At 44.8% G+C, this 8,934-nt stretch overlaps 1 non-coding gene across 1 annotated transcript; it reads right to left on the bottom strand.

The window, feature by feature from the left end:
* Positions 1-1,826: 1,826 nt before the first annotated feature.
* LOC111536295 lies at positions 1,827-1,931 on the bottom strand. Its single transcript, XR_002729699.1, has one exon. It is a non-coding gene; the product is annotated as a small nucleolar RNA U13 (small nucleolar RNA).
* Positions 1,932-8,934: the final 7,003 nt, after the last annotated feature.

Below are 8,934 nucleotides of genomic sequence, written 5' to 3'. Positions count from 1 at the left end.
GTGACTCTAACAGCGTGACTGAGTCACAGAATGTGCCCTTTTAATGTATTATTTTATTATTTATTTATTTATTTATTTATTTTTTGAGACAGGGTGTCAGCCTGTTGCTCAGGCTGGAGTGCGGTGGCACAGTCACAGCTCCCTGTGGCACTGACCTCCCTGGCTCAAGGAGTCCTTGGTCTCAGCCTCCTGAGTAGCTGAGACTACAGGTATGTGCCACCACACCCAGCTGATTTTTAAATTTTTTAAGTAGAGATGAGGTCCTGCTATGTTGCCCAGCCTGGGAATGTGCATTTCTTGTTTGTTTGTTTGTTTTTTTTTGAGACAGAGTCTTCCTCTGTCGCCCAGGCTGGAGTGCAATGGTGTGATCTCGGCTCACTGCAACATCCGCCTCCCGGGTTCAAGTGATTCTCCTGCCTCAGCCTCCTGAGTGACTGGGATTACAGGCATGAGGGTAATTTTTGTATTTTTAGTAGATACGGGGTTTCACCACATTGGCCAGGTTGGTCTCGAACACCCGACCTCAGATGATCCACCTGCGTCGGCCTCCCAAAGTGTTGGGATTACAGGCATGAGCCATTGTGCCCGGCAAAATATGCCCTTTTCAAAGGCCCATTCTGAAGAGGGAGGAGTTGGCTACAGACTAGGATATTACCAATGAGGCAATTAGCAAATATTTGTTGAGCACCTGCTGTATGCTTGAGACAAAAGAAAAAGCATTTATTTGAAGAATTTTACTGGCCCCTTCCTATGAAGTAGGCACCATTGAGAACCAAAGGTGACGGAAACAAGGGCCCTTGACCTCAAAGAGCTGCCACTCTAGACAGGAAGACAAATTCTACACCAACAATCCAGATACGTAACGGTGCAAGATGGTAGTGGTAATGGAGACATCCCAATGAACTAAACGTAGCATCCACTTCTATGACAAGTGTGGGATGTGGGGGTGGCAGGGGCTGGTCAGGGTGCAAGCCATCCAGGCAGGGGGCACCCCATGCGCAGACGTGGGGCTGGACCTACCTGACTCAGGAGCAGCTGGACAGCCCAGCTGTGTGGAGGGAGGTTTTCTTCTTTTTTGGAGACAGGGTCTTGCTGTGTTGCCCAGGCTGGAGTGCAGCGGTGCAATCACGCCTCAATGCAGCCTCCACCTCCTGGGCTCAAGCAATCCTCCCACCTCAGCCGCCTGAAGTAGCTGGGACTACAGGTGTGTGCCAACAAGCCCAACTAATTTTTTAAATTTTTTGTAGAGAAGGGATCTAGCATTGTTGTCCAGGCTGATCTTGAACTCGTGGGCTCAAGTGACCCACTTGCCTCAGCCTCCCAAAGTGCTGGGATAACAGGCAGGAGCCACTGCACTCAGCCGGTTTTCTTTGAGTGGGTGTTCTGGACTAATGCAAGAAAAACAACTGGGGCTAAACTGAAGTTATTTAGGAATAAAACCCTGCACTGTCATTCACTCCTTCCAGACTAGCATCAGGGAAAATTCTGAAATTTTTGGGTGGGCCCATATACCTCCCCCTCTCCCCCTTTTTCCTTTTTTGAGATGGAGTCTCACTCTGTCACCCAGGCTGGAGTGCAGTGGTGGCTCACTGCAATCTCCACCTCCTGGATTCAAGCGATTCTCCTGCCTCAGCCTCCTGAGTAGCTGGGATTACAGGAGTGTGCCCCCATGCCTGGCTAATTTTGTATTTTTAGGAGAGGCGGGGTTTCCCCATGTTGGCCAGGCTGATCTCAAACTCCTGACTTCAGGTGACTGGCCTGCCTCAGCCTCCCAAAGTGCTGGGATTACAGGCGTGAGCCACTGTGCCCAGCTCCCCGTTTTTCTACCTCAGATGATTAATGCACCGGTGTTGTAATGAGGTTTGAGGGAGGCACATCTCACGCAGTGTCATGAGAACCCACTAATCAACCTTACGAACCACAAAAAGGGTCTATCCCTCCTTTTTGAAGAGGCATCATGGCATAATAGAAGACCACTGGCCTAAGGGCCTAAGGTCAAAATATCTGACTGTTAACCAGAGCTTTACTACTTTTTTTTTTTGAGACAGCGTCTCGCTCTGTCACCCAGGCTGCAGTGCAGTGGTGCTATCTCGGCTCACTGCAACCTCCACCTTCCAGGTTCAAGTGATTCTCCTGCCTCAGCCTTCCGAGTAGCTGGGCTTACAGGCACCTGCCACCACACCTAACTTTTGTATTTTTAGTAGAGACAGGGTTTCACCATGTTGGCCAGGCTGGTCTTGAACTCCTGACTTCAAGTGATCCACCTACCTTGGCCTCCCAAAGTGCTGGGATTACAGGTGTGATCCACTGCACCTGGCCTACCACTTAATAATTATGTGATTTGGAGCAATTCATTTGGCTGCACAAAGCCTCAATTTCTTCATCTAATAAATAGAGAAAATAATGTCAACCCCATACTCATCTCACAGGACTTCTGTGATGGCCACATAAGAAGATGCTTGTGAAGACACTTCATTAATTTGTAGTTCTGTACAGCTTTTGAGGGTTAGTATTCTCATTGTGGACTCTTTTACAAACTTCAGAGTATAAACAGGTCACGTCTGTTTCATTTTTCCAACTTCAATTAAGATAGATTCAGGCATGGTTGGGTGTGGTGGCTCACACCTGTAATCTCAGCACCATGCGAGGCTGAGGCGGGTGGATCACTTGAGGTCAGGAGTTCGAGACTGGCCTGGCCAATGTGGTGAAACCCCATCTCTACTAAAAATACAAAAAAAAAAAAAATTAGCCTGGTATGGTGGTGCATGCCTGTAATTCCAGCTTCTCGGGAAGCTAAGGCAGGAGAATCGCTTGAACCCAGGAGGCGGAGGTTGCAGTGAACCGAGATCACACCACTGCACTCCAGCCAGGGAGACTCCGTCTCAAAAAAAAAAAGGATTCAGGCCGGCATATGCCTGGTGGTCAGGAAACCCAGTGGCAACTTCTCAGGCTCCTCCGTACTCCTCCAGGCAGTCAGAGAACATTGCAGGCCTTACGCAGTCCACACAGAAGGTCCTGGCTGACTGCTGCCTGGTGCTGGCATTGCTGTGGTTGCTTCTTTCTGCCTTCCAGTGTTACGAAGAACATTGGTCTCCTGTGGCTGCCGACCAATGTTGTTACTCTTGCTGCTGTGAAGTTCCCCGGACCCAGCTCCTATCCTAGGCCAGTGTGTCCCCACTCTCTCTGTGATTTGCTCAACCAAGGGTACCCGACTCATGGCACATGGACATCCATAGGTCACAGGGTTTTTTTGTTTGTTTGTTTTTTGTTTTTTGTAGAGATGGGGGTCTCGCTATGTTGCCCAGGCTGCTCTCAAACTCCTGGACTCAAGCAGTCCTCCTGTCTCAGCCTCCCAAAGTGCTAGGATTACACATGTGAGCCACTGCACCCAGCCTGCATTAGTCTGTTCTCACACAGCTATAAAGAACTACCTGAGACTGGTTAATTTATGAGGAAAAGAGGTTTAATTGACTCCCAGTTCTGTGGGCTGTACAAAAGCATGGCTAGGAGGTCTCAGGAAACTTACAATCATGCAGAAGGCGAAAGGGAAGCAAGCACGTTTTACCACGGCAGAGCAGGAGAGCGAGCGAGTGCGGGGGGGAGTGGGGGGGAAGTACCACACTCGTAAACCATCAGATCTCACGAGAACTCACTATCATGAGAACAGCATGGGGGAAATCCACCTCCATGATCCAATCACCTCCAACCAGGTCCCTCTCTTGACATGCGAGGATTACAATTTGACATGAGATTTGGGTGTGGACACAGAGCCAAACCATATCACAACCTATAGGTCACAGTTCTTTGTGTCTGGTCCCATCAGTCACACAAGTTTGTCTGTTCCAGTGCCCTGATGTCTTAGAAGTGCTGGACCCAGGATGGTCCAGGTATCCATATTTTGTGAAATTCACAACTATTGCCCCTTTTCCAGTCCTAGGGAGTTCAACAGCACCAGGTGGCTCATCCTGTATCCCCTAAACACAAACCCTCTCTGAAGACACTTAGATTGTCTTCTCCACTAACTACTGTCCCAATCCAACAGGCAGTTTCTCTCCTTTGACCCTTCAAACACAAGAGACTCCTTTCTGGATCCCAGGACTCAGTTTCCTCCAATGGACTCAGCTTTTCAAACACACCGCAAGCTTATTTATGTTACACTTCCTCCCCCTTTCTGTTTTGAGAATTACCTTATGGTGGCTAAGGTGATAGATACCAGTGTCCAAGACCTAAGTTTATCTGATGTGAAGACATTGAGATATAAATATCTATCATATCTATCTATCTATCGTCTCATGGCATACATTTTAATCCTTTAAATGATGAACTTTCTGAAACGCACTCTGCCCAACCCTACATTCACAAACAGACTATGTGAGAAGTCTTTTATGGTCTGCTTCCTGGTGCAGAGACATCGTTGTATGGCCATGTTCTTGCTCTCCTTCTGCTGTCAGTCTGTGAGTGAATATCTCAAACTCTGGATCAATATCCCTGCCTTTTGCTGTCCTCTTTCATCTAATTCCCTATTTTCAGTGAAACTGGATAACAAAATTTGCCAGAGTAATGTACAAATAAAACATTGGTAAGTATTTAGCTTGGTAAATATTTGTTAAGTAAATGAATTGGGTGTTCAGTGATCTCTCGGGGGCTTCTCTCATGGGCCAAAGTGCACGAGTGTTGTAATAGTAATTTCAGTGGCTCTGAGGCCTCTTTTGCCTCTGCCAGGGAGAGTTATATTCCACGGAGTTGGGGTTGCCAGGAGAGTGGCTTTCAGAAAACTGCAGCATTGCAGATCTATTGTTTTCCAAAAGCAACGATTGGGAAAAAATTAAAAAGTAGTTTTGGACCACGAATCAGAGACCAAGTTTCTGTAGACTGGCCAATAGCTATCAGAGTGACTTTGGCAAGTCAGTCACCTCTCTGGGTCTCTGTTTTCTAGCTTTTAGTAAAGTCAGATTGGATGAGTAGTTGTTAACTATTTTTGGTTTGCAATCTCCTTTGCAAACGTGATTTAAAAAAAAATGAGCCCTCTTTCCTGCGTCATGCATCTCCACACATATACACAAAACTCAGAGGCCGGTTTTTCATGGCCTCTCTATAACCTATTCTAAGATCCCCAAATTAAGACCCTAATGTCATACCTTTGATGATCACCATAATTTCCTCCAATTTTGAATGATAGAAATTTCAGAAATTGCAATGTGTGACTTAGGGAAATTTTGAAGGGTATAGAGTTGTTCTCAGAGCTCCTCAGTTGTATGACCTCAGGAAACTATTCAAAAACCTCATCCTAAATATAATGTTTTAAATTTAAAACGTGAAGTATGTTTCCCTACTGTGAGCCCAACTACAATTGTTGGCTCTTTGAGGTAATTTGTACATAATAAAAAGGAGTGTGCAGTATATTTTAACATGGTAATCATAAAATAAAGTAGTTTACCTATTGTTCCTAAAACACCTGATTGATTTACTCTTATGGGGGTATGTTTCAGAAGCAAGACAAACCAGTGGGAGACCGTGAAAGTGGCTGAGTGGTTACTAACTCACAAGCTTCTGTCGTCTGTCCCTCCCGATCCCCACCATCATCCCTCCCCACTGTTGCCAACGTACCAAACTCAACCTTAACCCACCTATGAGTTCCTTTCCAGGTTCACGGACCCAGTAACTGCCTGACATTTTACGGTGCCCCACCCACTGGGCCCCCAGATGTTGAAACAAGGGTTTGGCAAACCAGTTGGTTCGGTTAAACCAATCAGGTTTGACCAATGACCCCATTCAGGTGGCCTTGACCTCATCTCATATGTTCCAATTGGTTCTTCATGAAAGCTAGTGAGAGATATTTCCAAGGGTTGCCAAGAGAATCTAACTTATTATAGCAAGAGTAAAGAAAGGCCACAGATAAAACCAAGACTCACGTTTCAGAACGCAAACCAGAAAATGGAAGCAAAAGAACCTATCTTTGGACCACGGGAATGAAGACAAGAAAAACTGCAGAGAAATAGATGCCTGTGATTGAAGCAGTTCCTCAGTAATCGACACTAATCAGGGCAATGTTAGAATGGAATAATGTAGAATTCAATAGAAATGTATATTACATCCATTGGGAGCCAGATGACTTCATCACAGCTAATGTTATTACAATGAATATAAAAGGAAGTAATGATTCACCATTTAGTTACTTTCCTCCCTTCCCCCAACACCTTTTCTTCGGCTTTAACAAACTGGTCTGAAGCCAACTGCGACATCAGTTTAGTAATGACTTTAAGCACCATTTACGCTGCTATCATGGCAATTTAAATTGTCACTTTCTATTAAAAGGTCTACCTCAGAATGGTTTTAAGTGAAAGCGTTCCACACTGACAGTGCAATTAAACAAGAAAAAAAATCCTTTCTTGGGATGTCAGTGCAAACGCATTTTAAATAGTGGTTCAGCAGCGCCTTGCTAATTTAAACTACAGTATTGCTTTCTACTAAAGAATAGAAACTGATTTGGGCTTTTTTCCCTCCCTGTACTGCGTGACAGTTTGAATTGGCACTGTGTCCCAGTCAAAGCCCTGATGTGCCAGTGGGGTCCCTGAACCTAAAGTGTATCCCTCCCAAGGCAGGCATTAAACAGAAATAATTTCCCCTTGTGAAGGGGAAGCTTCACCTTTTCACAGCATTTGCTTTTAAAATTACCCTTTTCTGATTCAACTTGCCTTTCTCAAACTGTGGTCTCACTTGCTCATCAGGGAGAGAATGGAGAGGTATGGGGGACCTACTTTATTGAGATGACAACTTTCTGAATCAAAAGTGGACAATCAGGAGGCCAAGGTGGGTAGATCACCTGAGGTCAGGAGTTCGAGACCAGCCTGACTAACATGGTGAAACCCCATCTCTACTAAAAATACAAAATTAGCCAGGTGTGGTGGCACATGCCTGTAATCCCAGCTACTTGGGAGGCTGGGGCAGGAGAATCGCTTGAACCTGGGAGGCGGTGGTTGGTTGCAGAGAGCCAAGATTGTGCCATTGCACTCCAGCCTGGGCAACAAGAGCGAGACTCCATCTCAAAAAATAAAATGAAATAAAATAAAATAAAATAAAATAAAAAAATAAAATAAAATAAAAAAATAAATAAAATAAAATAAAATAAAATAAAATAAAAAAAGGACAATCAACTCGAGAGAATTTAGTGTGGAAAAGAATTCTGAGTACGGGTGTATGGGTTTTTCTCTTTCAGATTTCTAAGTTTAGATCCTGAGGCGGTTTATGCATTTCGCCAACCTCCTCCTTCAATTCAGCTGAGAAAAGACCCTTCAGGCACTTTCATCTTTGAATACATTTTTAACACAGAAAACGGTAACAGAGCGCAAATGTTGAACGTGCCGGTACAAAATAACACGTTTTATCTACCTCATTTGCTTTCCGGACTCCTGTAGACCCAATAGTCCCTAATTCCCAGGCATTTGGCTTAGATAGATTCCAGCTATCAGAGAGAATAACACAATTACATTCTTAGGTGTGGGTGCCTTAAATTAGAAGTTGAAGAATATTTGAACAGCAGGAATGGCTGGCATTTTCTTTTAATGGTCTTGAAGCGTTTCCAGCCTGACAGTACCTTATGTCATGAGCAATAGCTCTGAAGCACACTAGGCTCACCAGAAGTAAACGAGGCATAACATTTAAGTTGCTTCTGTTACATTCTCAATTGATATCGTTATTGCTCTGAAGGACACCGAGATAGCATCTTGAGAAAAGTGTCCCAATGATGGTTATCGAGATGCAATTTTTTATGTCTACACAATTACATTTCTAACTTCGCCATATTTCACACTCGACTGCCATGGAAAAGATGATCGATGGAAACTCAGTCCTCACAAGAATAATACATAAGCTACCGGGATCGAAACTCATTTTTATTTTACAAATTAGGCAAACTTTCTTTCAGTTCCATTTTCTTCCGTTAATATAACACATTAGTATTTAAGCCCAGGGCAGCTGGAAACAGAAGAAATGGCCTGCTGATTTGGGGGCTGACAGGGGCCAGGAAAGGGTCACCTCAGAAAGTAGTATTCCTTTTTTTTTTCTTTGTATTTTCTGGTAGAGATGGAGTTTCGCCATGTTGCCCAGGCTGGTCTTGAACTCCTGGGTTCAAGTGATCCTCCCACCTCAGTCTCCCAAAGTGCTGGGATTACAGGCATGAGCCACTGTACCTGGCCAGAAGTATTCCTTCTTGAAAAGTAAAGATGAAGGGAAGGGAGACAGACCCAGAGAAACAGTCTTTCGGGCAAGGTGCATGGAGGTTTGAAATCAAGGTGTTGGCAGGGCCAAAAGCTCCAGAGAAGATTCTTTCTTTGCTTCTTTCTAGCTTCTGGCGGTTGCCAGCAATTCTTGGCATTCCTCAGCATTCAGTTACATCACTCCAGTGTCTTTCTCCATCTTCACACGGTCAGCATCCCTCTTTCTCCTCTTCTTGTAAGGTACCAGTCATATTGGATTTAGTGCCACCCCTCCCCAACCCAGTATCACCTCATTTTAACTGATTTCATCTGCAAAAACTACTTCCAAATAAGGTCTGAGGTTCTGGGTTGATATGGTTTGACTGTGTCCCCACCCAAATCTCATCCTGAATTGTACGTCCCATAATCCCTGTGTGTCATGGGAGGGACCAGGTGGAGATAATTGAATCATGAAGGGGTGGGGGGTTCCCCCATCCTGTTCTCATGATAGTGAGTTCTCACGAGATCTGATGGTTTTATAACGGGCTTCCCCCTTCACTGGGCACTCATTTTCCTTCCTGATGCCATGTGAAGAAGGACGTGTTTGCTTCACCTTCTGCCATGATTGTAAAAAAGTTCACCATCTTAACCATTTTTAAGTGTACAGTTCAGTGCCATTAAATACATTAATTTTCTTGAGGCCTCCTAGCCATGCTAAATTGTGAGTCAATTAAACCTC

The sequence above is a fragment of the Piliocolobus tephrosceles genome, chromosome 12 (genome assembly GCF_002776525.5).
Source record: "Piliocolobus tephrosceles isolate RC106 chromosome 12, ASM277652v3, whole genome shotgun sequence".
NCBI classification, from domain to species: Eukaryota; Metazoa; Chordata; class Mammalia; order Primates; family Cercopithecidae; genus Piliocolobus; species Piliocolobus tephrosceles.
Note: the sequence above shows the minus strand (reverse complement) of the source record. Positions and strands in the feature narration are given on the sequence as shown.